We start from the raw sequence: 24,136 nt of genomic DNA, 5'->3' as shown, positions 1-24,136 counted from the left end.
GAGTGGGTGTGAGGAGGTGACGCCTGGAGCTGGGGTCACCAATTGCAACCAGGGGGTGACACGCATGGAGAACCAGCAAGCTCGTCCTGTGACACAGGGGGGACAGGCACAGCCTGGGGGCCTCTGTATCAGAGCCAGACCCCCAGGCGTCTGGGCTTACGGTCGGCGAGATACATCAGACCTCCCCTGTTTGTTACTTGCAGTTAAAAGCATTCCTCGCGGATACAGTCAGATCCAGCAGCGGTTCCCCGAGCAGCTCACAGTATAAAGATGTCCGGAGAATAGATAATTACAGCTGTCACACGTGTCCTGAAGGGGAAGCCTAGGAACGTCTATCCAGGGGAACGAACCATTCAGAGAAACGCCTTGTGAACAACCACTAAATAACATCTTTCTACCGTGTTTAAGGATTAGATCGGAGGTTGGCAAAGTTGTACTTAAAGGACCACACAGTGACTATCTCGGCTTTGCAGACCACATTGGCCTCTGTTAGGATCACTCGACTCTGCTGTTGTCTGCAAAGGAAGCCATAAACAGTATGTAAATGAGCGGGCCTGGCTGTGTTCCAATAAAATGTTATTTACAAAGCCAGGCAGCTGGCTAGATTGGCCCGTGGGCCATAGTTCACTGACTCCTGAATTAGATACATAGATGAGCGCAGTAAAAACAGGCAATTAAAAAGGGTTTGTAATGCACTTACTAAAATACGGTGAACTTCTCAAAATTCCGCTTTGCAGACCCCCCCCCACTCCTCACGTCGGTGAGCTCGCACAATCTGCGACTCAGTGGCCGGCGAAGTCACGCCCTCCCGTTCTCCCGCAGAAGTCGAGGGGGCGGGCCAGCTAGCTGGTCAGCCGCCCAGGCTACCAACCTCTAATGGGCTTTTAGACACACGAACAGAAGAAGTTGGGAAAATATACATTCTGACCTCCTCGGATGAGAGAAAATAGGCCGCTGGAAAGGGAAACAGGCAAAGATACACAAAATAACATTTGTTAGCCCCGGAATAGTTTTGCTGAGCCTGTTTGTGACTAACGTGCATGGCATTTGGAGCCGGCTCCGAGATGGCAGTTGTGGTTAGCAGGGATTCCAGAGCCACACAATGCGTAGTGTGCTGTGATTTACAACGGATGTGATTTATATTGTGAATATTAAGCCTCCTAATATACCTCCCAAGAAGCTGCCTGGTTCAGAAAAGTCACAAAAGAATGCCAAGGAGAAACTAAAACTGCAGGCAAGTTGGAAGTATTTTTGTCTCGCTTCTTTTCAAAGACCATCGACTCTGTTCCAACCAATGAAAGTCAATTATAAAGTAGTTTTGATTCTGAAAAAAAAAAAAACATTTAAGGAAAACCAAATTCTCCTCGCTGTCACTGACTATACCTTGGACACATTTTTAAAAGCCCCTGGATTCTTGGTCCAGGTGCCTCTCATTGTGGTAAGGCCCACAGACCCGGCTGCGTGTTGTGTCCAGGGAGTTACCAAAACGGACGGAATGGGCTGGATCGGGGGCCACGGGGCCCGGGGGAGACCGAGGCGGACCGGAGCGCTGGTGTCGTGTCTAGGGGTGGCCACCTCTGCACAAACGTGCTTTATGAGTCCAGGATGTTGTTTTTCCTCTTCGGAAAGATCTCCAGAGCTTTAGAGGAAGATGGTAATCTCCGCTTTTAGGTAGCGAGTTCCCAATTTTATATCCATGTTGTGCCAATCCAGTAAAATGTATTGTGGCTCAGTGATGCCTTGGATTTTTGTCTCTTGCTCGTTCCCTGTCTGTTACACACACACACACACACACAAACTCCCTCTTCTAGGTGAGAAACACACTCTTTCCTCCACCCCAGGCAGGAGAGGCCGGACGAGGCTGGAGCACGGCTGTGCCTCTCAGCCGATCAGATTTCCCAACTCTGCCTTCCCCCAGACAAGATGAATTGTTGTAGAACATGGCACCCCTTCACGTATCTCCAGCTACGGATCTATTAGTGTCGCTATTTATGGAGAGGAGAGAAGAGGGCGATAATTTATACATACGCTTGTTTTGGAAAAATTACACGCCTAGCCTCTGATTGGCTTGAGTCCCCCAGAATATCACTTCCCCGTGATAGATCATGTGGCTGGAAGGGGGAACGCTACATCATTTAAGAATTTCAAATTTGTATATTGTCGCAAACTGTGTCATCCACTGAGCCATGCAGTCTCTTCCCCTTCTCCAAATGTCACACAAAGAAAAGTGATCACAACAGTTTACACATGCCAAACACGTTTGTCGAGTAAGCGATGCAGAAAGCATCTCGGTGGAGAACCACAGTATTTAATCTCGTGTAATTGGAGTGTTGCAAGTTGATACCTTTGGTCGAGGCGGGCGACAAGGCTTCCGTAAAGGAGGGCGGTGACAAACACCCCACTCGAGACATTTTGAAAGTTGGGGCTTCTGAGGCTCTCTGGGAAGAAAGAAAACTACTACATTTACTCCCGTGAAAAAAAAAAGGTTGTTGCATTTAGCATAGAAAATGCTTCCAAGATGATAGTGAATAAGGTCAGGTTTCCAATGTAACGCATGCAGTGCTACCTCGCGCTGCTATGTTCCAGGAGGATACTTTAGGGCAGGGAATCGTGTAACAGGAATTGTTCGGGGTGGCGGGCCCCACCTGCTCTGGCTGTCTAACTTCTGTTCATCTTCCTCTTTCAGATAGCACCCCTGGGTGCTGCATTCTCTGCCGGGACCAGCCATGCCATTACCGTGGCATTGACCTTTTCCCTAGCTTTAGGGGGTGGACCCCGACTGGCAAAAGCCGATATTCCTACCCTATGCCACCCGTCCCTGTGCCTATGGTGGTTTGATTCAGGATGGCGGCACCAACAAAACCTGTGAAGAAAAATTTCTAGGGCTTCTGGGGAAAGAAAAAGGGTCTGTCTGCTTCTTGAGAAACCCACCTTCTGTGGTCCGTGTGGTGTGAGGGTCAGAGGATTCGAACAGCTTCATTACTAGTAAAACAGAAGGCTGTGGAACTGCTGGTGGGAGCCCATTTGAGGCCCGAAGACGTAAGTGATGCTATGAGAGGCAGAGAGGGAGCATGGAAAGGAATAAAACTTGACCTTGAAGACACTAGATCAGACTATACCTGAAGCTAGCCCTGCACCTGGCCTTTTCAGCGGTGAATGTTTATACATTTCATTATCTGCGAGCCAGTTGGAGGTGGGGTTCCTGTCGCTCTCAATGGAAAGATTTCTAACTCACCATTTGGTTTTGTCAAGCTGATGACGCCACATCACACCCTTCCGATGAGTTCGGTGGGAAAAATGGGGCCGTGTTGTGCGTTTCTGCTTCACTGTCTTGTTTAGCATGCTGTTTTCGATCGGAATGAATGCCTCCTGAGGTTGTTTTCTTCCCGGTCCCCTTATCCACACTTCACAACACAGTTCAAGCACGACCTTCCCTGTGAACTCGTGACTGAGCAAGGACTGCGAGCCCTGCCTTTGAGATCCGCCGAGGCCGCCCCATGTCGTGGTTAGCCGCTCGTGTGTTGCATTAGACCGACAGGATTTTGACACCTCGCTCTAAAATCTTACCAGCGATATGACTTTGGACAACGTCCCTAGACTCTCCAGGACACTTGTCCCAACCTGTACAAATGCTGCTACTAATATGAATAGCTTCTTGTGTCAGACAACTTTCGAGAAGACAGAGTGAGCTAACTCACCTACAACACTTAGACCGTGACGCCTCACGCGGAATGCGTGCTGCACAAACGTCCATGCTGCTGTTGTGAGTGTTATCACGCTCGTCAGAGACCCCGCCGTACAGAAAGGGCCCAAGAAACCTGATCTGCAGTCATTAGCCTAATAAACGTCTGCTGTGTGAGTAATTAAAAGTGGATGACTAGATGGTTGAATGAGTGCATGAGCAAATGAAAATAGGACTCAGTGGAAAAGGGTGAATGGGAGCTGGAGACTGCGGGGCAAGGCCAAAGTCAAGGGGCCAGGCCAGGGCTGGAGAGGGAGGCAGAGGGAAGAGAGAGATGCCCTGGGCTTGACGGGAACACCCTTGCTGTGATCTGTGTCCCCAGCAGGCAGAGTGGTTACTGCGGGTCATCCGCCGGGTGATTGTGACAGGCAGCTTTACAGACGGCCGTAAAGCGGCACTGATGGCCAAGGTCATCACGCTCTGCTAAGCTCTGAGCTCAGCTCACCACATTCTCTCTTCTCTCCAGGTCCTGGTCACTCTGTGAGCAGACGGAATTTGGTCGACATGGGCTCCATCCCTTCGAAGGGCTCCCCATAGGCTCTGAGGCCTGAAGACCCCAAGACCATGGAGAATAAAGAGGATAAGGGGGCTGTTCCCTGGAGGCCTGCTTTAGCCCAGGCCCGAAGACTTGGCCCGCCGAGCCAGGTCACGTCTGGAGTGAACCGCCTCATCCAGCCTTCACCAGGGCTGCATGGGGCAGCTGCACTCATCGGCTTAGCTTTGCTGGTGACCAAAGAGAAGTCAGCGGAGGTTGTGCTACAGGTTCAAGGTCATGGGGCTAGGGAGGGGCACTGGGTGGACTTGAACCCCGGCCGTCCGCCCCTGGGACCGCTGCTCCACAGGGCTCTGGGCTGCGCTGGGCTCCGCCTGGTGTCGACTCCTGCGGCGCCGCCGGGAGCAGCAAACGCAGCCGCGCCTCCGCTTCCTGCAGAGGCCGCGGAAACGGAGCCCGTGAAAGTGAGTGTTTTAAAACGAAATTCTTCAAATGTGGACACATTACAGACACTTTGGGATGCCTTTAAGAGCTCATCTTTATAGATTTCTTTGAAGAAGAGTTTAACAATTTTTTTCCTTTGTTATTTCATCGATCTTGAAGAGCCAGTAGACAGACACTGGGACTCCTGTTCGGGCGTGGACGCCGAAGGACCACGTGGCGTTCTTGGTGCGGGGCATCCGACCCGCCAGTCTGCTGCTCAGGGCCAGGTTGAGCCAGGCTGGCCTTAGCTGGAATTCTGTGTTAGGGGTGCTTTCACGTCAAGGGGGCCGAGGAGCTATGCAAGCCGTAGATCCCCTACAGAGCACCGAGGAGGGATTCGGAGCTGGGAAACAATCGCTTAATAACGTGCCCATTGATAACTCACAGAAGCTCTGCTAACGGGAGGAAGGGCCTGCAGCCCACAGGGGCGGGGCCTCGGCAGCTACATTTACAGGATTCAGGCGTGCGTGATCGGACTGAGTGAACCCCTGACTCGAGTCGGCCAGCGAGATTCAGTCTCCCGGGAACCGGCGCGTTCCTGTTGCCGGACGCGAACTGCGCATCACCGGGGGCAGCCATAGTCCACCACGCGGATGGAGCGCAGCAGCAACCCGACTGTAGCGATCCGGGTCCGGGGAAAAGGGAGCGAAGCAGAAACACAATGAGGGGAAAGGGGGAAGCACTCCGGGATGGCCTTCTCGCTGCTGACCCTGCTCTCCTTCTGCGGGCCGGCTGTGCCTCAGACTCCGTGCGCTCCGAGATGCCTCTACGCTTATAAACAAACGGGTAACTGGACCTAGGGGCAGCTAAATACACTGGTTTCTCCCAGTGACGTGGGGCGCCCTGTATTTCACCCGCAACCCTCTTCACCTGAAGTGGCAAAGCTGGCTGCCGGCACCTCCAGACTTCTGTTTTATCCACGTCGCGGTGACAAGGGCACATAGTTTGTAAGATTCTCACATACACATGTACATGCCTATCCCAGGGCGGAGCCCCGTCGGAACGATGTGGGTTATATGCACACCCATGAGCCATCACTTGGCTGAGGGACAGGAATGATTTGATGGACCCGGCGTAGCCTGTGGGGTGACAATGGAGGTTTGTCCATGAAAAGGATTACGTAGAGTTATACACGGTTGACCTAGACTATAGAACGGATCTTAGTCCAAGCTGCTCACTTAGCAAACGCAAAAGTGGAATCTGAAGAGCTCCTTCAACTTCTCCAGAAAGTGCCGGGTGAAATCAGGACTGAGCACCCGCATCCCCACCCGCCCCCGCCCCTACCCAGGGCTCTGTCCGGAGCCCACCTGGCCCCGGCCATTCCGACATGGACGGGACACATCAGCTAGCACCTGCAAGGGCTCCCCCCTGCCCTTCGCATGCCCGTATGCAGAATGAGCAGGTAAAAAGGAAAGGCCTGTCAAAACAAATCTCTCATTGGCTTTTCCGTCTATGGGACGATTTCCGTTCACGTGTCAATCACTTTGTTGCAAAATAGCCCCTCCAACGCACCCTCCGCATTTTCCGATGACACCGGCCTGTCAGTCACTCACTAGATCAAAGCCGAATTTCATGCCACGTGTAGACCAGTGTGTCAATCACTTTGCCCGCCATGCATCCACCAGAATCACCTGACAGCCACAACTTTCCACGCTCCAACGCAGTGGGTCTGGGGAAGCATTTTTGTTTCTTCTAATTGAGTTCCTTTTAGGGCTGACTGGTAGCCTAGCAACTAATCAGTTATTTTCTGTGACAACTGGCCTAAATTTCATAGCTTTCTTGACCATCGCTGCTTGTTAGAAAATTGTTTCCCCTCAAGTGGCTAAACAGCAGATGTAAAACTTAATACCAAATCGTTCTGTTATTTCTAATTACGAGCACTGTCCTACTGTTGCAAAGTAAACACGGACATGATATCAATTAGACATCATTTTAAATAATGATAAGATGTCTTGACTTTTGTTCCCAAGTCTCCGATTCCCCATCACCGGTAGCACTAAGAACTGGAAAAGCGGTCGGTCATTAGGATAAACACCGCACAACCATTACGCCGTGAATTAGTTCCCAAGCTCCGGCTGGGAGCAAGTCCCTCTGAAGTTACGTATGGAGAGTAACTCGAGTTCTCATCCTGAAGGAAATTAATTGGGGGAGGAAATGGGCAACAAACCCTAAATCCACAGATGAGAGAACAACAGAGACAAAAACAACAATAACTTTTAAAAGGCATTGCAACGGAGTCACGATTGGTATAGGAGACCTTGCCATTGGTGGGTGGCCAAGTTCCTAATTTCCCTCCCTGTTTTGGAGGGACCCTCCCTCATCTGCAGGTTATGTGGGAGGCGTGCCCTCAGCCCGCAGGATGGAAGCTGAGGCCTGGCCCCTTGGCTGGGCCCGCCCCGCGGCGTTGAATCTAGAGCTGTGTAGCTGCCGCCGGGCCCTGGGGCCAGGGCGTCTCAGCCGAGGGCACGGAGGGCGTTACCTTGGGCGGGTCGTTCCTGCTAAGAGGAGAATGCTAGGGTTCTTGCCTCCTGGCTACTTCTGAGTTGCCAAGGCTCTAACAGGTCCTCTGACCACGTTGTGATTTTGAATCTCCCCAATGAACCTCAAATAAGTTTTTTTTTTAATTTAAGACACTCCAAAGTGGCTTCTGCTGTGTGTAACCTATAGCCCTGATATTTTTAGTCGACTTAGGCATGAGATCAGAAGGGCTGTCTGCTCAGGCTGGGCTGGAACAATTCGAGAAGCCGGCATGGGGGCTAAGGGGCTGGAAGGACCCTTCGTGTAGGTGGAGAGCAGTGTCCTACCCCGAACATACGATGCAGAGAAGCAGAAAAAGTCCGACGTGCCGAAGACAACTTTTAAAGCAACAAAGAAAAGGCTTTGTTTATCTTCCTCCTCACTGTATCCTCGAACAAGTCACACAGTGACCAGGAAATAACAGCATTTAACAAAAGGGCTAAAGGAATGAACACATGAATGACAATGAAAGGAGAAGATGCCTGGATGACTGTGGCTGCACTGCAGACTCCACACAAGCTGGTAGGAGGTGAGACTGGGACACTAGCGTGGGGGATTGCTGGAAAGACCCTGAACATTAACAGCAGCTCTTGCCCACGTCCCTGTCCGTGTCCAGCATGGTAAACTGCAGCACAGTCACCGCGGTGCACCACGTGTTAGATCCCAGCACTCACTCCAGAGACGTGCAGAGGCAGGGAGCGCACCCCTGACGTCAGCGGGTGAGTCACCATGCTTGTGGTCCTGCCCAGTGGGGGACAGTCTCAATCTGGAAGTTTCTTTATACCAACAAGAGCTGGCTATCCAGTTCCCTTTGACTACCTTAGAGGAGGCATTTGAACAGAGAGAGAGTGCTGGGTGGAGGGGTGGGGGGGGGGAGAGAGAGAGAGAGAGAGAGAGATGATGGAGCTCTCCGTGTGTGATACGGGAGTGGCGGTGGGCGCTGTGCACGGCATGCCACGGAATGCCTACTTCTCCAGGTGCACAGCTGTGCTGGACTTTCATTTAAGGTGTGTCCGTTGAGCAATCGCACTGAGGGAATTCCCTGATATTAATAATCGGCCCTCCGTTGTTTCAGTGCAGACTGCTCTGGCGTAGGAGCGGGGTGACTGGGTAATGGAGAACTTCAGCCAAACAATGGAGATAATTCCATTAGCCACACTCGGGTAGTGGTTTGACCCATTTCTTAGCTGGGGGGTGGGGATTGGAAGTTAATATCGGCGCCCACTCTGCATTGTGTTACTGCCAACTTTTATTGCATCAATGAATGTTGCATTAGGCTTTGTTCTGAGAACTTTACATGCACCACCTCATTAAATCATTGCCACAACTTGTAAAGGTACGTGTCGAATGGAAGGTATTGATCAGAGGAGGGAATGTATTGTTTTGGAGAAGGTATTAGGTCTTATTAGCAAAAGGAGAGTATCTGGAGTCACTGAGGCTGTATGGAGAGAAAGACAAAACCAGAGGCAGAAACTGTACAAGATTTACATTCCAGCGATTGCAAAATGGTTGGAGCCAAAGAAAAAAGTAGGATTGAATGGAGCCCAGAGTTCAACCAAGGTTGCGCTTTCTTGTTCCGCAGCCAACATCATTGCCACATCCCTGTGTTAATGACACTGCAACCAGAAAAACACACACTCACACACACACACGAGGAAAGCAGTAACAAGAGACTCAGCCACACATGATCCAGTTAGTTCCTCATTGGGCAAAGGTCCACAGGTGTTTGGCAAAGCTTCGTGCAAGGGAGAGGGATAACATCACAAAGAAAATAATTCTACTTATGCAACTTGGAGGCTGTGTGCTGGAGAAGGCTTCTCCTTAACAGAGCTGCGGCTTCCCCCGCTGCCTCTCACCCAAGACAGCGATGCTCATCAAATCACAGCGCGTGGCCCGTTCTTCCTGTGGGCGCCACCGACGGGAGCCCAGGACGGGGCCACAGGGCACATGGACCCCCCGGGGGCCGCAGACAGACTCGCCTGGACTAGAGCAATGTATGTAGCTCCTTGTTTCGACCTCCCCCCGCAGCGAGGATGACTGGGATGTAGCAGAACTTAGAAATCGGGGAGCCGAGAGTGGATGTGATCATGAATCTCGTTTTGCAGAGGAGGAAGCGAAGGCTCAGAAAGGTGGATCCCCGATAACACGGAGCTCGGAGGCATGGGGTTGGGGCTGGAGACCACGTCAGGGGGAGTACACAGCCCGAGGTCTTTTCCACTGTGACGCATACAAAGGACGGCTGGTTGTTCACAGGTACACATTGTCCCCCTCCTCTGGGTGTGTGTGCGTGTGTGTGTGTGTCACAGTGGAACGCCCAAATTTTAGTGGGGCATGAAATTGCCCAGCTTGAGGCTTCAGGTCCCGAATTTCTTAGCAGCCTGGTTTTGGCCATGTGAGTGGGTTCCGGGCAATGGGGATATGTACTGTTTGCGACTTGTGTCCCTCACAAGCGTCGGATGTGACGCCCCCTGGCCTCTTTCTCCTTTCGTAATGGCTTCCGATGGAGAAGACGGAAAAGCAGAAATGGATTCCATGTGGTGAGTACGGTGAGAGAACTCCACTTCTATCTTGCAAAGCCACTGAGGTTTTGGGTCTCTTTGTTATAGCAGCTTGGGCGACACCCTGACTTACTCGTGATGTGCTGTTCCCCCAAGGATGTTACCGTTTCCTTAGGAGGGACCCCAGGTTCCTCTCACAGCTCACGGAACACTTTCTATAGCGCCATGTAAATGTACATGCACATATTAAACACAGTACCATTGAAGTGAGGAGTTTAGACATTTCTATGTAATTTTGATTTTATGCTCAATTAATTCTTTATGCTGTTTTTATGAAGGCTCGAGTTAAGGAATCGTTCGGAAATAGTCATGGATGTACCTCCGTCCTGGGTGGATCTATAAATCGGGGTCAGCGAACTGCACTGCAAACAGGGACCCACAGGACCAGCTGTCAGCAAGGGTGGCCGCTCCCCATCCCTTTCACCTCCATTCCGCCCTTGGGTCTGTGCCCGGGCCTCCCGACAGCACCCTCCGTCCATGGAGTCTATGTTGGTGGGACCGGGAGGAGGCTGTCCTGTCCCCTGTGGGATGTCTAGCAGGACCTTCAGCCTCTACCGGCAAGAGGTGGGCAGCACGTCCCCCAGATGCGAGAACCGAAACCATCCCAGACACGGCCCGATGTCCCTTGGGGGGCAGAGTCGCCCCTGGTTGAGGACAACTGAAGAAGAGTGTCAGCCTTCATTGGAAGCCCTGTCTCCCAGGCTTGGTGCCCCCCCACCCGGCCCTGCGAGCTCCCTGCCCATGGGGAGCCTGCAGCACGCTCCGAGCTCTGCCTGGGGGTGGGGTGGGCGGAGGACCGAGCGAGGGCCCCGCAGGCTCTCGGGAAGCGGCCAGGAGACGGGGGACGAGGCGCTCGGAGGTTCCTTCCGGTCTGGAAAGCGAGGATAACCGTGCCTTGCTGGGTGACCTAGAAAAAGTCTGTGACGCCCTGACGTTATGTGAAATGGGAGCTTCTCGGTGTACATGCCTGCAGCCTGCTATGTGAAATCAGCCCTTAGAGGATGCAGTCAGTACCGCTCTCACGACTCGTGGGCTCTGTAGACAGAAGCCACGAGCCTTGATGTTTTCCCCCTAAGGTCTGCTGAACGCCGCGGCACCGGGCCGAGGGCGGCCGAGGCCCATAGATCCTCTTCCCCCGTCTCGCTGCATATGGCCTTCGAAAAATTATTTTTTGAAAAATGACCTAAAGCTTTCCTAAAATCCCCCGGAATGACACCTGAGGGGAGCATCGGCAAGACTTCACGTTCATTAACTAAACCTTCTTGTTAGGTTATGTTCCCTGAAACACATTTGACAGTTAATGAAGTAGAGAAGATGGCAGTTGGAGAAAAAATAAAATTCTGTCAGATTCCGGCGATGGAACAGGGAGAGAGAGAGAGAGAAAAAAGCAGCCGAGACCTGGGGAGGCACTGAGAGATGAACGCCACCCCACACTGCGAGGGCTCTGTTGCGGGGTGCACCGCCGCAGATCAGAGGCGGCTGCAGAGCTGAAGCCGCGCCCGGCGCTCCGTTCAGACCCCGAGACCATCCGGAAAAGCCAGGCAGCCCAGATGAGGGGCTTGTCAGGGCACACGCAGCGGGGATGTGCGGCTGACTGGCAGCTGTGTGCAACAGTGATCAGGGGAGAGAAAGGGAAGGGAAAGACATGTTCAAAAATATTTGGACTGCTGCAGACGCCTTTCCCCCCTCTCAGCCGGGGTGTGACGGCGCCCGCACCTCGCTCCAGCGCTCGGGAGGTGAAGCCGGCTGGCGAGCCGTCCGGCCAGCAGGCACAGGCTTTCTCAGCAAATGCCCCGTTTTCAATGACCTCACGGGATGGCATTCTGGTCCCGCGTGCCTCCTCCTCGCCGGCCCGCGCCCCCCGTTGAGGCTCAGAAAGGGGTGTGGGGTGGCGCGGGGAGAAGGGGGGTGGCACGCTGGGGGTCTGACCTCTGCAGTTGCCAGAAGTCTGATTTGGGTAATCCGGCCCGGCCCGGCCCGGCCCTCCCGAATTCGGGCAAACCTGTTTTCTTCCCCGCGATGCATCGCTTAGAAACACCAACTGCACGGGTTTCTTCTGTTCTCACAAAAAAGGGAAAGAAACAGCTGGTAAATGTTTCACAGATGGCAGAGCTCTTGGCATCTCTCTCAAGAGAGGGCCACCCATGCAGATGGCTCATTATTTTAACATTTGGATTTTCATCTTATTAAAACATCTTTTTTTTTCTCTCTCTCCCGGTTTTATTTAGCATCATAAATTCTCTTACATTTTAGCAAGTGACTAAGTGATCTGCAGACGCGCACGCCGAGGAACATCCTTTGGCTGCCGCATCGATGGGGAGCGGCGTTACTCCCAGCTTTGATCTCGACGTGATGGGTTTCAATCTGATTAAAAATTCCAATGCAAGGGGAAAGCTCGGAGTGGTGAATTTATCAAGCAGAAGTCCAGATAGTAGCTGAATTATTCAGCAGAATGATAAACCGAGGGAAATTGGGGAAATAGTTTTTATTCGATGCATAAAATCCCTATTGCTATGTAATATGCATATATAAAAATAGACAAATGCGCGGTGGGAGCGGATTCGTAAACACGCCCTTTCTACATATGTAGGGAGGCTTCTGCACCGTGGAGCGCAGCGGCCAGAATCGAAACCGAGCGATGCCAGGTCTTGGCAGAGCAGATAGGAGAGGGCCAGGGTTGCAAGGGATCGCTCTCCACCCCCTGAGATGGACACCGACAGGACAGAACCTGCATCTTGGGTCCAAGCGGCTGTTTCCAGGGGCAGCCGCAGAGAGGCTGCCATGTGGCCGGACGGAAAGAAACCAGGAGCTCTCGCAGCCCCGACTTTGTTGGGCAAGCAGGCCTCGGTACTCTCCAAATTTTTCTCCCGGGGCCTGGGCGAAGTTGTGGTCACCTCAGCATCCCTGACTATTGCGCTGGGGTGTGGGAACTGTTGGAGAGGCAAATGCAAGAGACAAAGCAGTGTAATAAGAACAAACCAATCTATTTAATGGGGTGAGATGCTGGCCTAAATACAGGATGGGGCGCTGGGCTCTTGCAAATGGGCCTTATGGAGCAAGGGTTATGTGCCTGCCACGTTGTAAATGTTTATTAGCAACGGTACACAGTGCACGTTATGGATCCATAGAGCTCAAAGTCGCCTCGCTTTGGGGGTCAAGTGTAAATCCCTGAAATGCTGAGAAAATGTTAATAGTTGCCAGCACCAAGACTGCATCGGTCGAGAGGGTGCATAGGTATCATAAGTCGAGGCTCCGTTCATCGACTCAAATCACCTCTGGTACCTCTAACCTAAAGCATTAGCTCGCCGGATGCATTCTGGGAAGCCGCCGGCTTCTCCACTGGATGTAAAGCAAGATGGGGGCTGCAACGGGGCGTAGTTTCGCTGGCAAGCAGCAGAAAGGGCGATGCTGAGCAGGCGTGTGCAGAGACCTAAGAGATACGGAGAAAGGGGAGCGGACACTGTTTTCAGTGTGTTTCTCCCTGAAAGGATGGTGTCCGGGGGATGCCATGTTGCTTCTTGGTTTGTGGCAAGCCTAAATTGCAGGCCCGAGAGAACCTTCTTCGGGTTCAGCCTTCAGCGTGCAGGAAGCGTGGTCGTCATCCTCAGACATAATATGCCCACTGACCACTCAAGGAGGGGTCCCCAGAGCAGGGGCGTCCGCATCCCCTGGACCCCGCCCAGACCTCCCGAATCAGACACCCTGGCGGGGGGTGGGGAAGCGGGGGGGCAGCAGCCTGCCTCGTCACAAGCCCTCCAGGTGATTCGGATGCACGCTCAAGTTGGAAAACCGCTGCTCCGAGGCATAATAGTTTGTCATTCCACCAGTGCCCGAGAATCATTCTGGTGACAGACATCAAGTATGAATCCTGTAAAATCCTGGCAGCAGAATACATTTGTCTACTTAACTGTATGCAAAACGCTTGTCAAGGAGGCTTCCGGGGGCTCTTTTTGGGAAGGCTTCCTCTCTCCCCATCTCTTTGGAGGCTGAAGGTGCCTCCAGTCCGGGCTCCCAAGTTACAAGCCATTTAAAAAGCGCCCCCCCCCCCCCCGCCCTGCCCTCTCACTGAACGTTGGCGAGTGAGGCAGAGGCATGCCGCACCTGGTTTTCTGAGACCAGCCAGGAAGACTGACAGATCTCCTTCCTTTTGTCGCAGGGGCTAAGACTCCACGTGGGAGAAAATAATCCCACTTAGTAGAAACATCTCGCTGTGCCTCTGAGTCAGAATGGAGAGGCACAAAGAGTATTGTTCCTGGGAAAATCACAAGGCATCCGGGGCGCGTTTTCAAAAGGGTGATGACTACTCACCAGCCTCTGGCTGAGGTGGCTGGAAACCCCCCCCCCCGCCCCCCGCCCCGCCACGCGGGGCCCGGCACACACACACACACACACACACACTTCCCGGGAAACAGCATAAGAATCAAAGGAGAAATGAACTTCCCGCGGTGCCGATGAGCCACTTAGAGCCGCTCCCACCTGAGCGCACCCCCTCTCCCCTCACGCTCGCTCCCTGAAAACCATTTGAATAAGGCACGTTGTTCAGCTGCACTGTGCGCTCTGAAAGCCATTTAATGAAGGTAGACAGGCTTCCGAGACGGTGCATTCTTTGGCTAATGCAGAGGCTCCTGGAGAGATCTCTGCCCAGCATGGAAGGCGGGGTTTCCTGAGCGAGGGGAGAGGGAAAGCTACCACGGCGTCTCGTTTCGCTCTGTCACATCGAACGGTAGTGACCTTGGGTTAAACTTGATCTATGCTAGGTCTACCTGGCGCTGTGCGTTGTACGTGCTGCAAAGCTGCAAGGCGATCACATTTTAGCGAATCAAACCATCTTTCCATTGACTTCCATTACATTATCGAAGTTGTTTTCTCTCTTTCTGATTGATCATCACTTAGCAGTGACACCCTGCTCTAACCTTCCCGTTAAACAGGCCAAGATCTATGAACTGACACTTGAAAGAAGGAGGGGCGCCTCCGACTAAAGACCCGTCTCTGGAATATTCAGGAAAGTCACGGGCACTCGTTTGTGTAAGAGTACCTCTCTATCTATCCAACCTATGCATGTTGTTGTAATACAGTGAGGCCAATGTGTCCAGTAAGACTGGCTCTTTGCATGCAATTTACTTAGCTAACTGAGCCAAAATGACATGAAAGGGTCTTGGGGAAAGGGGTGTTTTAAATTTCATTTCCCTTGGTAGCGTGAATTAAGAGGTGGTGGGGAGTCGGCTGAACAGGGTGGGCCCTGGAGTCGCGGCTGGACCCCGTCCCGCTCTGCCACGTCTCAGCTTGTGGCTGGCCCTCCCTGACCCTCAGTGTCTTCCTCGTGAACTTGAGTCAGGTAATTCGTTCTGTCCCACAGGACCACAGTGAAGGGGAAGCCACTACATACATTGGTAGCACCAGGCTAGGCCCACGGTGAGGCCTGGACAAAGAGCAGCTGGGGCGATTATTTTCACAAAGAGACAAAGTCACGGGACTCACACCCACAACAAACAGAGAGGGTCAGTAAGTGCCTGTCCGGAAAGCCATGGAAATAATGGGACCCCAGTGCGACAGTAAAAAGATGCAGTCGGTAGTATCCCCAAAGAGAGCTCTGTCTCAAAGCACAGCGAGAACAGCACCGACCTAAGTGACGAGATGCGTGCTCACGGTGACAGAGTGAACCCCGTTTTCAAACCCAGCCCCCAGACTCTCAGCACCCCTGGCTGTCCATCTGTCCCTCACTTCTCGCTGGACTCTCTTCTTCCCGGGTCCCTGATAAGCAATCGCATAGCTTCTCTGTGACTCTTGCTGTTCTGCGTCTCTCGGTATTTCCCGGTCCTCCCCCACTTTCTCTACCTACGGCTTCCGCCGTCCACCCTTTGCTCTGTTCTGAATCACCAAGTACTCCAAACCGGGTTGTCAAAGATCCCTGGGCTTGCGGGGGGCGGGGTATGGGGTTGGAGGCAACTCTGCCATGCCAGTGTATCTGGGCCTCGAGGGTCCTGCAGAAATGGAGCCCACGCCTGGGTAGAAACGGAGCTCGGGGTGGGGTGGCGGCATTCTTTTGGGAAGGGTGGGGTGAGAAAGGAATGGCGTTTCATCTGAGCTTGAAAATTTCCATTTATTTCAAAAATTAAAGTGATGTCTGAAGAAAATATGACAACGTGATAACATTCATTATATTTGGGAAGTGGCTATACATCAGTGCCTTATTTTCTGTGCACTTGAAATAGTTCACATTTAAAGATTCAAATAATTAAATCAAAAAGTTGAAGGAAATGGTGGTGGTGAATCTCCTTGGGTAGTTCAAAACCCACTGGACCGGGGCATCTCGGACTTCGCCAGCCCCGAATTAACTGGAAGCCTTGTAAAAACACAGATTTCGGAGTGCCGCCCTGACAGATTTCTCAGTCAGTACATCTGGGGTGGGGCCCGGGAAGCTGCATTTCTAACACGTTCCCAAGTCATGCTGACGCAGCTGCTCCAGGGACCCCAGTTTGAAAATCCCTGATGTAGACCGTGAACGCCACGTTCACGGCAAGGACTGGGCGTGCCCTGCCCTGTTCCGAGGCTCTTGCTGGACTCCTGACACTGGGAACACGTCCAGCAGACACCCAGGACGGTGAGTTCCGTGCGTGGGCTGGCACAGATGCAGAAGGTGGACACTGCACTCCCCACCCTTCGGTGCGTCCTAAGGGTCCTCTTTCTTATTCTCAGATCAAGGCAAGTGGGTTCCACTGAGAAAAACTGAGGTTCCTGGGAGGTGAGATTAGGGGAAATCAGGGAAGGGGGTGGTCCTGGGAGAGTGACCAGACAAATAGAGGGACCGAGGAGGAAGCCTGGAGTGGCCCCTCTGGCTTTCCCCTGCCACCCAGAGGGAGCCGGGCGGTCACTGTCAGGGGCTCCCTCCTGCTGCTGCAGCCCTGGAAGCCTGGCCGTGCTCACCCAGCGCCGGAGCCCCCGCTGCCACGCCCACCCCGCCTCCCTCCCGTCCTAGGGGCACAGGTGCCTGGCTCTCCCAGCACCTCCGCAGGGGAATTCTCTTTGCCTTTGCCTTGTTTACTCCCACGTGACCCTCACACCGCCACTCAGTGGCGTTGCGTCCAGAAAGCCTTCTTTCGCCTCCCGGATGAGTCAGAGAGGCCGGCCTCACAGCCCCGGGGGGCAGAGCAGTTGAGCCCTCCACTCAACCACAGTCCGCAGCTGTGGTTTCTGTCTCTGTGGTTCCCCCCCACCTCCCCAACCTGAGTCTCCGTTTAATGAGGGCTAGGACCCCCTCCTCCCTGTTGTATCTGTGTACTATAACTTTTGAGTCATTGCCCCTACCCTGTGCTCAATACACATGGGGTTTTAAAAAGTTCAGTATAGCCTTCCAGTTCCGGTGAGGTATAACGGACGTGCAGCGTTGCATTAGTTTTGGGCGTACCACACGAGGGTTTGAGCTGTGTGTGCCTCGCACGCCGGGTGCAGCAGGTTTAGCTAACATCCATCAGCGCACACAGTTACACGCGTTTTGCTTGTGATGAGAACCTTTACGATCTGCTCTCTTGATAAATGCTTGGTGAACAGGCGACTGAGAAGTGAATACGGGCCCCTTTGCCCCATCCAACCTGGACTCCCATTGCGCGGAGGAAGTAACCCAGCACGGTCTCCATTTCTGCACCTTTCCATTCGTCGGGTCCAGTTTCAACCTGGGATGGGCTTTTATCGCCGGAAGAGCCCTCTTCTATTTTCGGTTTCTTTGAGGCTTCCTCTCCCTGCCCCCAGATTCGGAGGCTGGGGATGCAAGAACGGGCGAGCGTCAGCCCCCGCCACCAGCAAAGGGAGACGCGGGCGGGACTGATGCAGAAAGAGGAACCAGCGCAAGGCCCTCTGGGAAACCTCCGGCGCGAGGGAGGGGGGCTGACCCCGGAGCATGGAGGAGACCCCCAGTGAAGATCTCCGAGGTTGTGGGGGCTTTTCGTTATTGTTGTCGTCGTCGTTGTTGAAATGCTGGCTCGCTCGGCTTCCTGTTTGAAAGGGAACTGCAACGCTGGCCTGAGAAAGCGCTCCTTGGGCACCCTGAAGCCACAGAGGCTGTTGTGCACGAAGCCACCACAGGCTGAGGGGTCTGGGCCGTCTGAGCACAGCCTGCCCGTCGCCCCTGAGCCCTCGGCGTCGCTGCCGTTTTTAATCATCGCCCAGTTCATGAATCACTGCTTCCCCTTGCTTCGGAAATCGTCATTCTCTACTTCTATTTTTCAGGTTGAACTTGTGCTGGCTTTTCATGAACCCCTTCAGTGTCTTACCTGCTTAAGGAAAAGAACTGATGTTCGATGCAAACATCTATACACATACGACGTAGAAAATAAAAGCGTTTTGTGTTATTCGCTTGGCGGGATAAGCAGTTTTTCCCTTTGTACGCTCCACAGTGTTAATGCAGATAGAATTGCTTCTCTTTATCTTCCTCCTCCCCCTGCCCATTTTTATTATTATAACAAACATTGCACATAATGCCAAGCATTCGGTCCCGAAATGGACTCTCTCCATCTTCACCCTCTTCCTCACCATGCAGTCAGGTCTCATGGGTCACCGTATTCTGGCCAAGAGAGATCGCTCTTCTGCTCTGAGCTACGCCAGACGGCATTAGATGATGCTGTCCCCTAGGACTGGCAGTGACATTGTTTTCAAGTACCTCACTTTACCAGGAAGTGGTGGTCAATGTCTTTGAACACACAGCTCTGTCCACCCAGCACACCTGTCCACTCCTCTCCTTCCCTTGGCCAAGGAACCTCCCCGCTGTGGACCAGCAGCGGAGCCTTCGCCCCGTAATCACCGCCGCGCCGCGGATGTGAACCCCCAGAATCACACGTGCGCTCATTAGCTTTTTCACCAAACAGTGAGAAGTGCCATCTGTCATTCTGAACGCTTTGGTGAGACACACGAAAGAGGTCTCTGCTCTTGTCACTGGATTTTTTTTTTTTGGAGGGGAGACAGAAAATTTTTAAAAAAAGAGAGAGAGAATTTCAGCGATGACAAGATGAAGTCCTCTGTGGGAAGTGAACAGGAAGTGACCCAAAGGAAGGGTGTGCCGGGTCGTGGGGAGGGGGTGGCATTTCGTGAAGTGTTATGAGAAACCACTGAGGGGACTGGCAGGGGAGTGGCACACCTTAGCATCTGCTTCAGAAACAGCCGCTCAGTTGCTGGGCTGGGATGGCCTCAGGTGGAACAGAGGCTGGAGGGCAAGTGGAGGCTGGTGTCCAGGACAGAGGGTGCCCACGGTGAGCAGGGGACCCCGGGGCTCTGCACACCACAGCCCTGACCGATTGATACCAGCCAGGTAGGAGAGAACCGGAGGACCAGGACAGAGGCAACACCGAACAGCCCAAGGCCGCCATCAAATCAGTCTGCAGAGGAGGGGACCCTCCAGGCAGCTGAGTCATTGAGGTCAAAGAGCCAAAGAGCGCACAGGCGAGGGTATTGACTTAACAGAGGTCTCTGACCTCCCCAGGCCTTTCATCTCTGGGCAGCCAAGACCCTTGAGGCCGTCTCCGCCCCTTCAGCATATCTCCGTGGGCTTAGAGAAACAAGCCGGGCCGTCACAGTGCTCTCTGGCCTCTTGGAGGCAGGAAATAATATTCATAAATCTGAGACAGCTGTGCTTCCTGGTCTGACGAAGGTCAGTGTTAGGGTTAACGTCTTCCACAGTCTCGCAGGGTCAACCCCCTTGCTGTTGACAGCGCGGCATCTTCTGCTCCATCGGCTCCGTGGACTCGGCCCAGGACCCTAGCGCTGGGAAAGCTGAATAGACGCCTCCAGGTGAGCGGAAGTGCGTGAACTGCCACTTTCTTAGGGCAAGTCCACAATTTAGCATCGTCACGCTGGACACACAGTGGCAGAAACAGTGATGCACATGCACCGGATCCTCATGCCACGACGTCCAGGACAGGCGTTTGAGGGCGCTTTCCGGGTCTCGCACACAACACAGTGCAAAACTACACCTTTCTGTCTGTGTGTGTGGTTGTTGGCGTGCGCGTATGCCAGAAGCATACATTTCTGGATGGTGGGATCGGGGAGAAGGCATTCCATATGTTACTTATGTAAGTTTGCATTAGGTTGAATCACATGAAATTGTCAGTTTTGTAGGTAGAAAATGACTCAGGATTGGCGATTGCCCGTGGTTAATTCTAAGAAGGTTGACATTTTGAAGAGGCAGGCTAGTCGGCTGCTGAAGTAATGATCTCACATCTCTGTGCCTCGTTTTTTTGTGTGTGTTTGAAAAACGGGGATCACAATACAAGAGCGCTGAGCTCAGAGGGCTGCCGTGTGCATTAAATGAGTTACAGGAAAGGCACTTACAGCCCGTGCCATGCAAGCCTGCAATAAATGGTAGCTATTACTTTCTCCGAAGCACCTAAGTACCTATGAAAGAAAGAATAAAAGAAAAGGATTTGTCCAGAGTATCCTTGAATAAGTCTTCCCTCTAGTTATGAAACAAAAGAGCCTAGGGCATGGGCCTTGAACCCTTGGCCGTCCTGGGCACCATCACCGAGGTAGTGAGCCAGGCTGGCCACCCGCCCGCTGGCGAGCTCCTTGCCTTTCCCCAGATGAGTTGCCTCCACTGCTACTTCCCTGACATGGTATCTCTCTGTTCTGTTGATTCTATCAGCAACTTTTTTTGTATTGATTGATTTGAGAGAGAGAGAGAGGAAGTGGGAGGGAGGGAGGGGGAGAGTGAGGGGGAGAGAGAGAGTGGGAGAGAAAGTGGGAGGTTAAGAGAGAGGAAGAGGGAGGGAGAGAGAGAAGAGGGAGAGAGAGAGAGAGAGGAAGTGGGAGGGAGAGAGACAGACAGACAGACAGACATTACTTTGTTGTTCCACTAATCCGTGCACTCATTGGTTGATTCCTCTATGTGCCCTGACCGGGGATCAAACCTGCAACCTTGACGTATTGAAACCACGCTCTAACCAACTGACCTACCCAACCAAGGCCCACCCATGTTTTTTACAAAGTCACTCATTTCCCCCTTTTCCTTTTTTTGTGCGCTGCTCTAAATATAACCGCGGAAAGAAAACAGCGCAGTTCCACAACAAAGGAGACCCGGCCGGCGGGGCGAGCAGAACCTTCCGCGGGTCCCGAGTCAACCGCCGTTGCTTGTCTTCATGTTTTATGAAACAGCCCATGGCTGCCACAATGGGGAGGGAGGGAACCCTGATTAAATGGCATGCATTACTGTAAAAGGGAATTAAAAGCGATGCAAAGGTTTGCACTAAACCGCATTAGGCAAGGATATTCAAGAACAAAGTGGCCTGGGTGGTTGGCAGTCTGAACGCCCAGGTTCTGCATCTGCGATGACTCACTTTCTCAGGAAAGAAGGAACTTAATCCATCGCCCATTTGCCCTCTTCTCCCTAAGAGGGAGCAACAGGCCTGTGTTTTAAGGGTTGGGAGTGGCATGGGGTGGAAAGGTAAGTAGAGGCACTTAGAAATACACGTACAAGAGAAAAATAAAAATGGGTTGAGAGAGCTGAAGCTCTGCATTGGGGGTTATTTTCTTTAGAATCGCTGAAAACAATAACAATAAAGATATTTACTGAATGCCTTCTGTATGCCAAATACCGTCGGAGGCAGGGGATGACAGAGGTGAAAAAGGCAGCCAGAGCGCCACCCACATGGTCTCCTGTTCCAGTGGTGGCGGTAGGGAGAAACAAACAAGTAATTAACGGTCATTTCAATTTCTGAAAACCCTATAGAGGAAGTAATTGGGGGAGAGGGGGCAGTGTCACAGGGGTTAACTGGAGGTCAGGGAATCTCTCCCCAGGAGGTGACATTTGAGCTGAGACCTGAAGGGCGGGCTGGCGAGCCTGCCAGCTTGGGAGAAGTGGGGGGCGGGGCGCTGAGCCGTCAAGACAGGCAGTGTGATCGGCTTGCCAAATCCGTGCGCGTAAGTGGCTTGTACGGGAGAAACAGGAAGGAGTCTGGCGGCGAACGCAAGCGGTTACGTAACTTACTAAGAGCTTATTGATTCTCGGGACCGGAATGGAATTTGTGAGAAAATCAGAGCCAGAACGGAAAATTTGCTTGCCTCAGATCATCCACCTCTTGGGTGAGAACAAAGCAAAGGCGTGGTGAAAACCCAAACCACCCACACTGCTGGCCAGGGACCTCACTTCTGTGTCCTCCCAGCAAAGCACGGTGAACACAACGGTGTAGGAGGGGGGGCCCACCCCCTCCCCCCGATTTATCTATAAAAAATGTGTATTTATCTCTATACACTGAAACCTCAGTCACCTTCAAAGTACTCTCCATTTCATGCAATGCACCTACTGAGACATTTTTTCCACGGCTCAAAACAGTTTTTGAACTCATTGATTTTGATGCCTTTTAGTGCTTCTGCTGTTTTTTGTTTTGTTTTGTTTCACTTCTTCCACATCAGCCAAATGTTTCCCTTTGAGGACTTTTTTTCATCCAGGGACACGCACAAAAACAGTCGCTTGGGACAAGATCTGGCGAATAGGGAGGGTGGGGCATGGGGATCATGCCCTTTTGTTCAAAAACTGCTGAACACTCAGCACAGTGTGGACAGGTGCGCTCGTAAATCACCCATCATGGAACGGGCAAACATGCTGAAAGGGTCCCCCCCAAAATTCACTGAAGCCGAATGCAGCCTCTCACAACAACGCCAGCCGGTACACTGAAGCAGATGGATTCCTAGAACACTCACCTAGTGTTCAGGGGGAGGCCTGTCCTACAAGGGGCCTGCCATCCAGAAGATAATTCTAGTGTTTGGGGGTCCCCCCCTTCGGTCAGCAGCTTGTCTCCAGTTTTGTCTGCGGACCTTTCCTGGTGTGCTGCCTTTGCAGTCATTTGGGGTTCGAGACCTAACCTCACTCTGACTCATGTTTAATCTTCATGCATCCATTCTCTTCTCAGAGCCTCGCCTGTGGACCCTCAAGGGGCTTCTGTGAGCATCACACCAGTCGTCAGGCACTGTACGCCGGCACCCGGCCCCCGGCACCAAGAGTCATGCAACGTGTCGGCGACCATCACTACCATCGTCATCATCATTCTGTCAGTATCTCTCTGCCTCTGTATCGGTAGTCTCCCTTATGGCAGGCTGGACTGTACAGCATTTTGCATTTCATTGGCCAGTGCAGGGGGGCTGCATCCTCACAAACAGTTTTATAATCCAAACATTCGCTCATTTATTGCAGCATTAACTCTGTATCAGGCACAGCACTAGGTTTGGAGAAAACAAAACATTGGAAAGCAGTGATTGATCATTTGGGTCATAGTCACAGTCAGCATCAGGGGGTTAGTCCCGGACGCATGAGGTATTAAGAATATGACACCAGCAAGTGACTTCCCCTCAGGATCTCAGGGGTCGCATCTGAACAATGGGGAGGAGACGGCCCGCAGACGCATGTTGAAGTGCTGGAGAGCCCGGAGCCCCGTCCCCGGAGCCCGCTGCGTCGTCCCAGCTCCCGGATGCCCGATTGTATCAGCCTCAGCTTCCAAGAAGTAGTGAATTCGAGGAGATAGAAACAACAGGTGAGCAATTTGAAGGGTCTCATTGTCAGTGAAGCGTAGTGGGGGTACGAATTCCTGCCTCCCTCGTCCCACCCAGGACAGACCTCCCAGACATTCTGGAGCCGGTCCTGAGAGGCTGCGTGGGCATTTGCTGGGGAGGCGGGAAGACGCTCCAGGTAGCAGAAGCAACGGCACATGCGGGAGCTCGAAACAAACGGCTTATCGGGGAAATGCTAAGTAAGCTGCACCAGCTGTTTTGTGCTTTGGAGGGTTGGGGGGGATGGATACGAGAGGTAAGCTGGACAGGCCTGTGGCTGCTTCCTAATGAAGGGGCGCTTGGTACGCTCCTGAGCCCCGAGACTGTCCCACACCAGCATCCAGGGAGCTGTCCAGAAAGGTCTGCAACCTTGAGCAAACTCTCTTTTCTTCCCAACAGCTGAAATGGGCGCCAAGACGCTGCGTCAAAATCTCAACCGACAGATGTCCCCGTGGGTGTCAGATGTTGAAAACCAAAGCGCCAAAGCACCCCACGGGGTTTGATTTCCACACCCACCCAGGGAGCCCCAGCCCTGGCCAGACTCCTCATCCCCATCAGTACCACGGTGACATCCAAGGGCACTAAGCGATAACTAAAAAATATTATTTGAGAAAAGTCCCAAGAAGATACGACTGTGTTTGTAGCGGAAGACACAACAAGGCTTTTGGAAAGCAGACCAGGGAAGTCATCCTCAGGTGCAGAAAGGAGAGTTGGTCAGGGTCACTGCGATTATCCAGGCATGCCAGAAGAAGACAGGAGCGAAAACCCCGCCCGAATGGGTAGCAGAGGCTGACGGACGCCCTCAGCACGACCCAGGTG

This window comes from Phyllostomus discolor, chromosome 9 (assembly GCF_004126475.2).
Source record: "Phyllostomus discolor isolate MPI-MPIP mPhyDis1 chromosome 9, mPhyDis1.pri.v3, whole genome shotgun sequence".
Lineage (NCBI taxonomy): Eukaryota > Metazoa > Chordata > Mammalia > Chiroptera > Phyllostomidae > Phyllostomus > Phyllostomus discolor.
The sequence above is the reverse complement of the archived record's forward strand: the minus strand, read 5'-3'. Positions refer to the sequence as shown.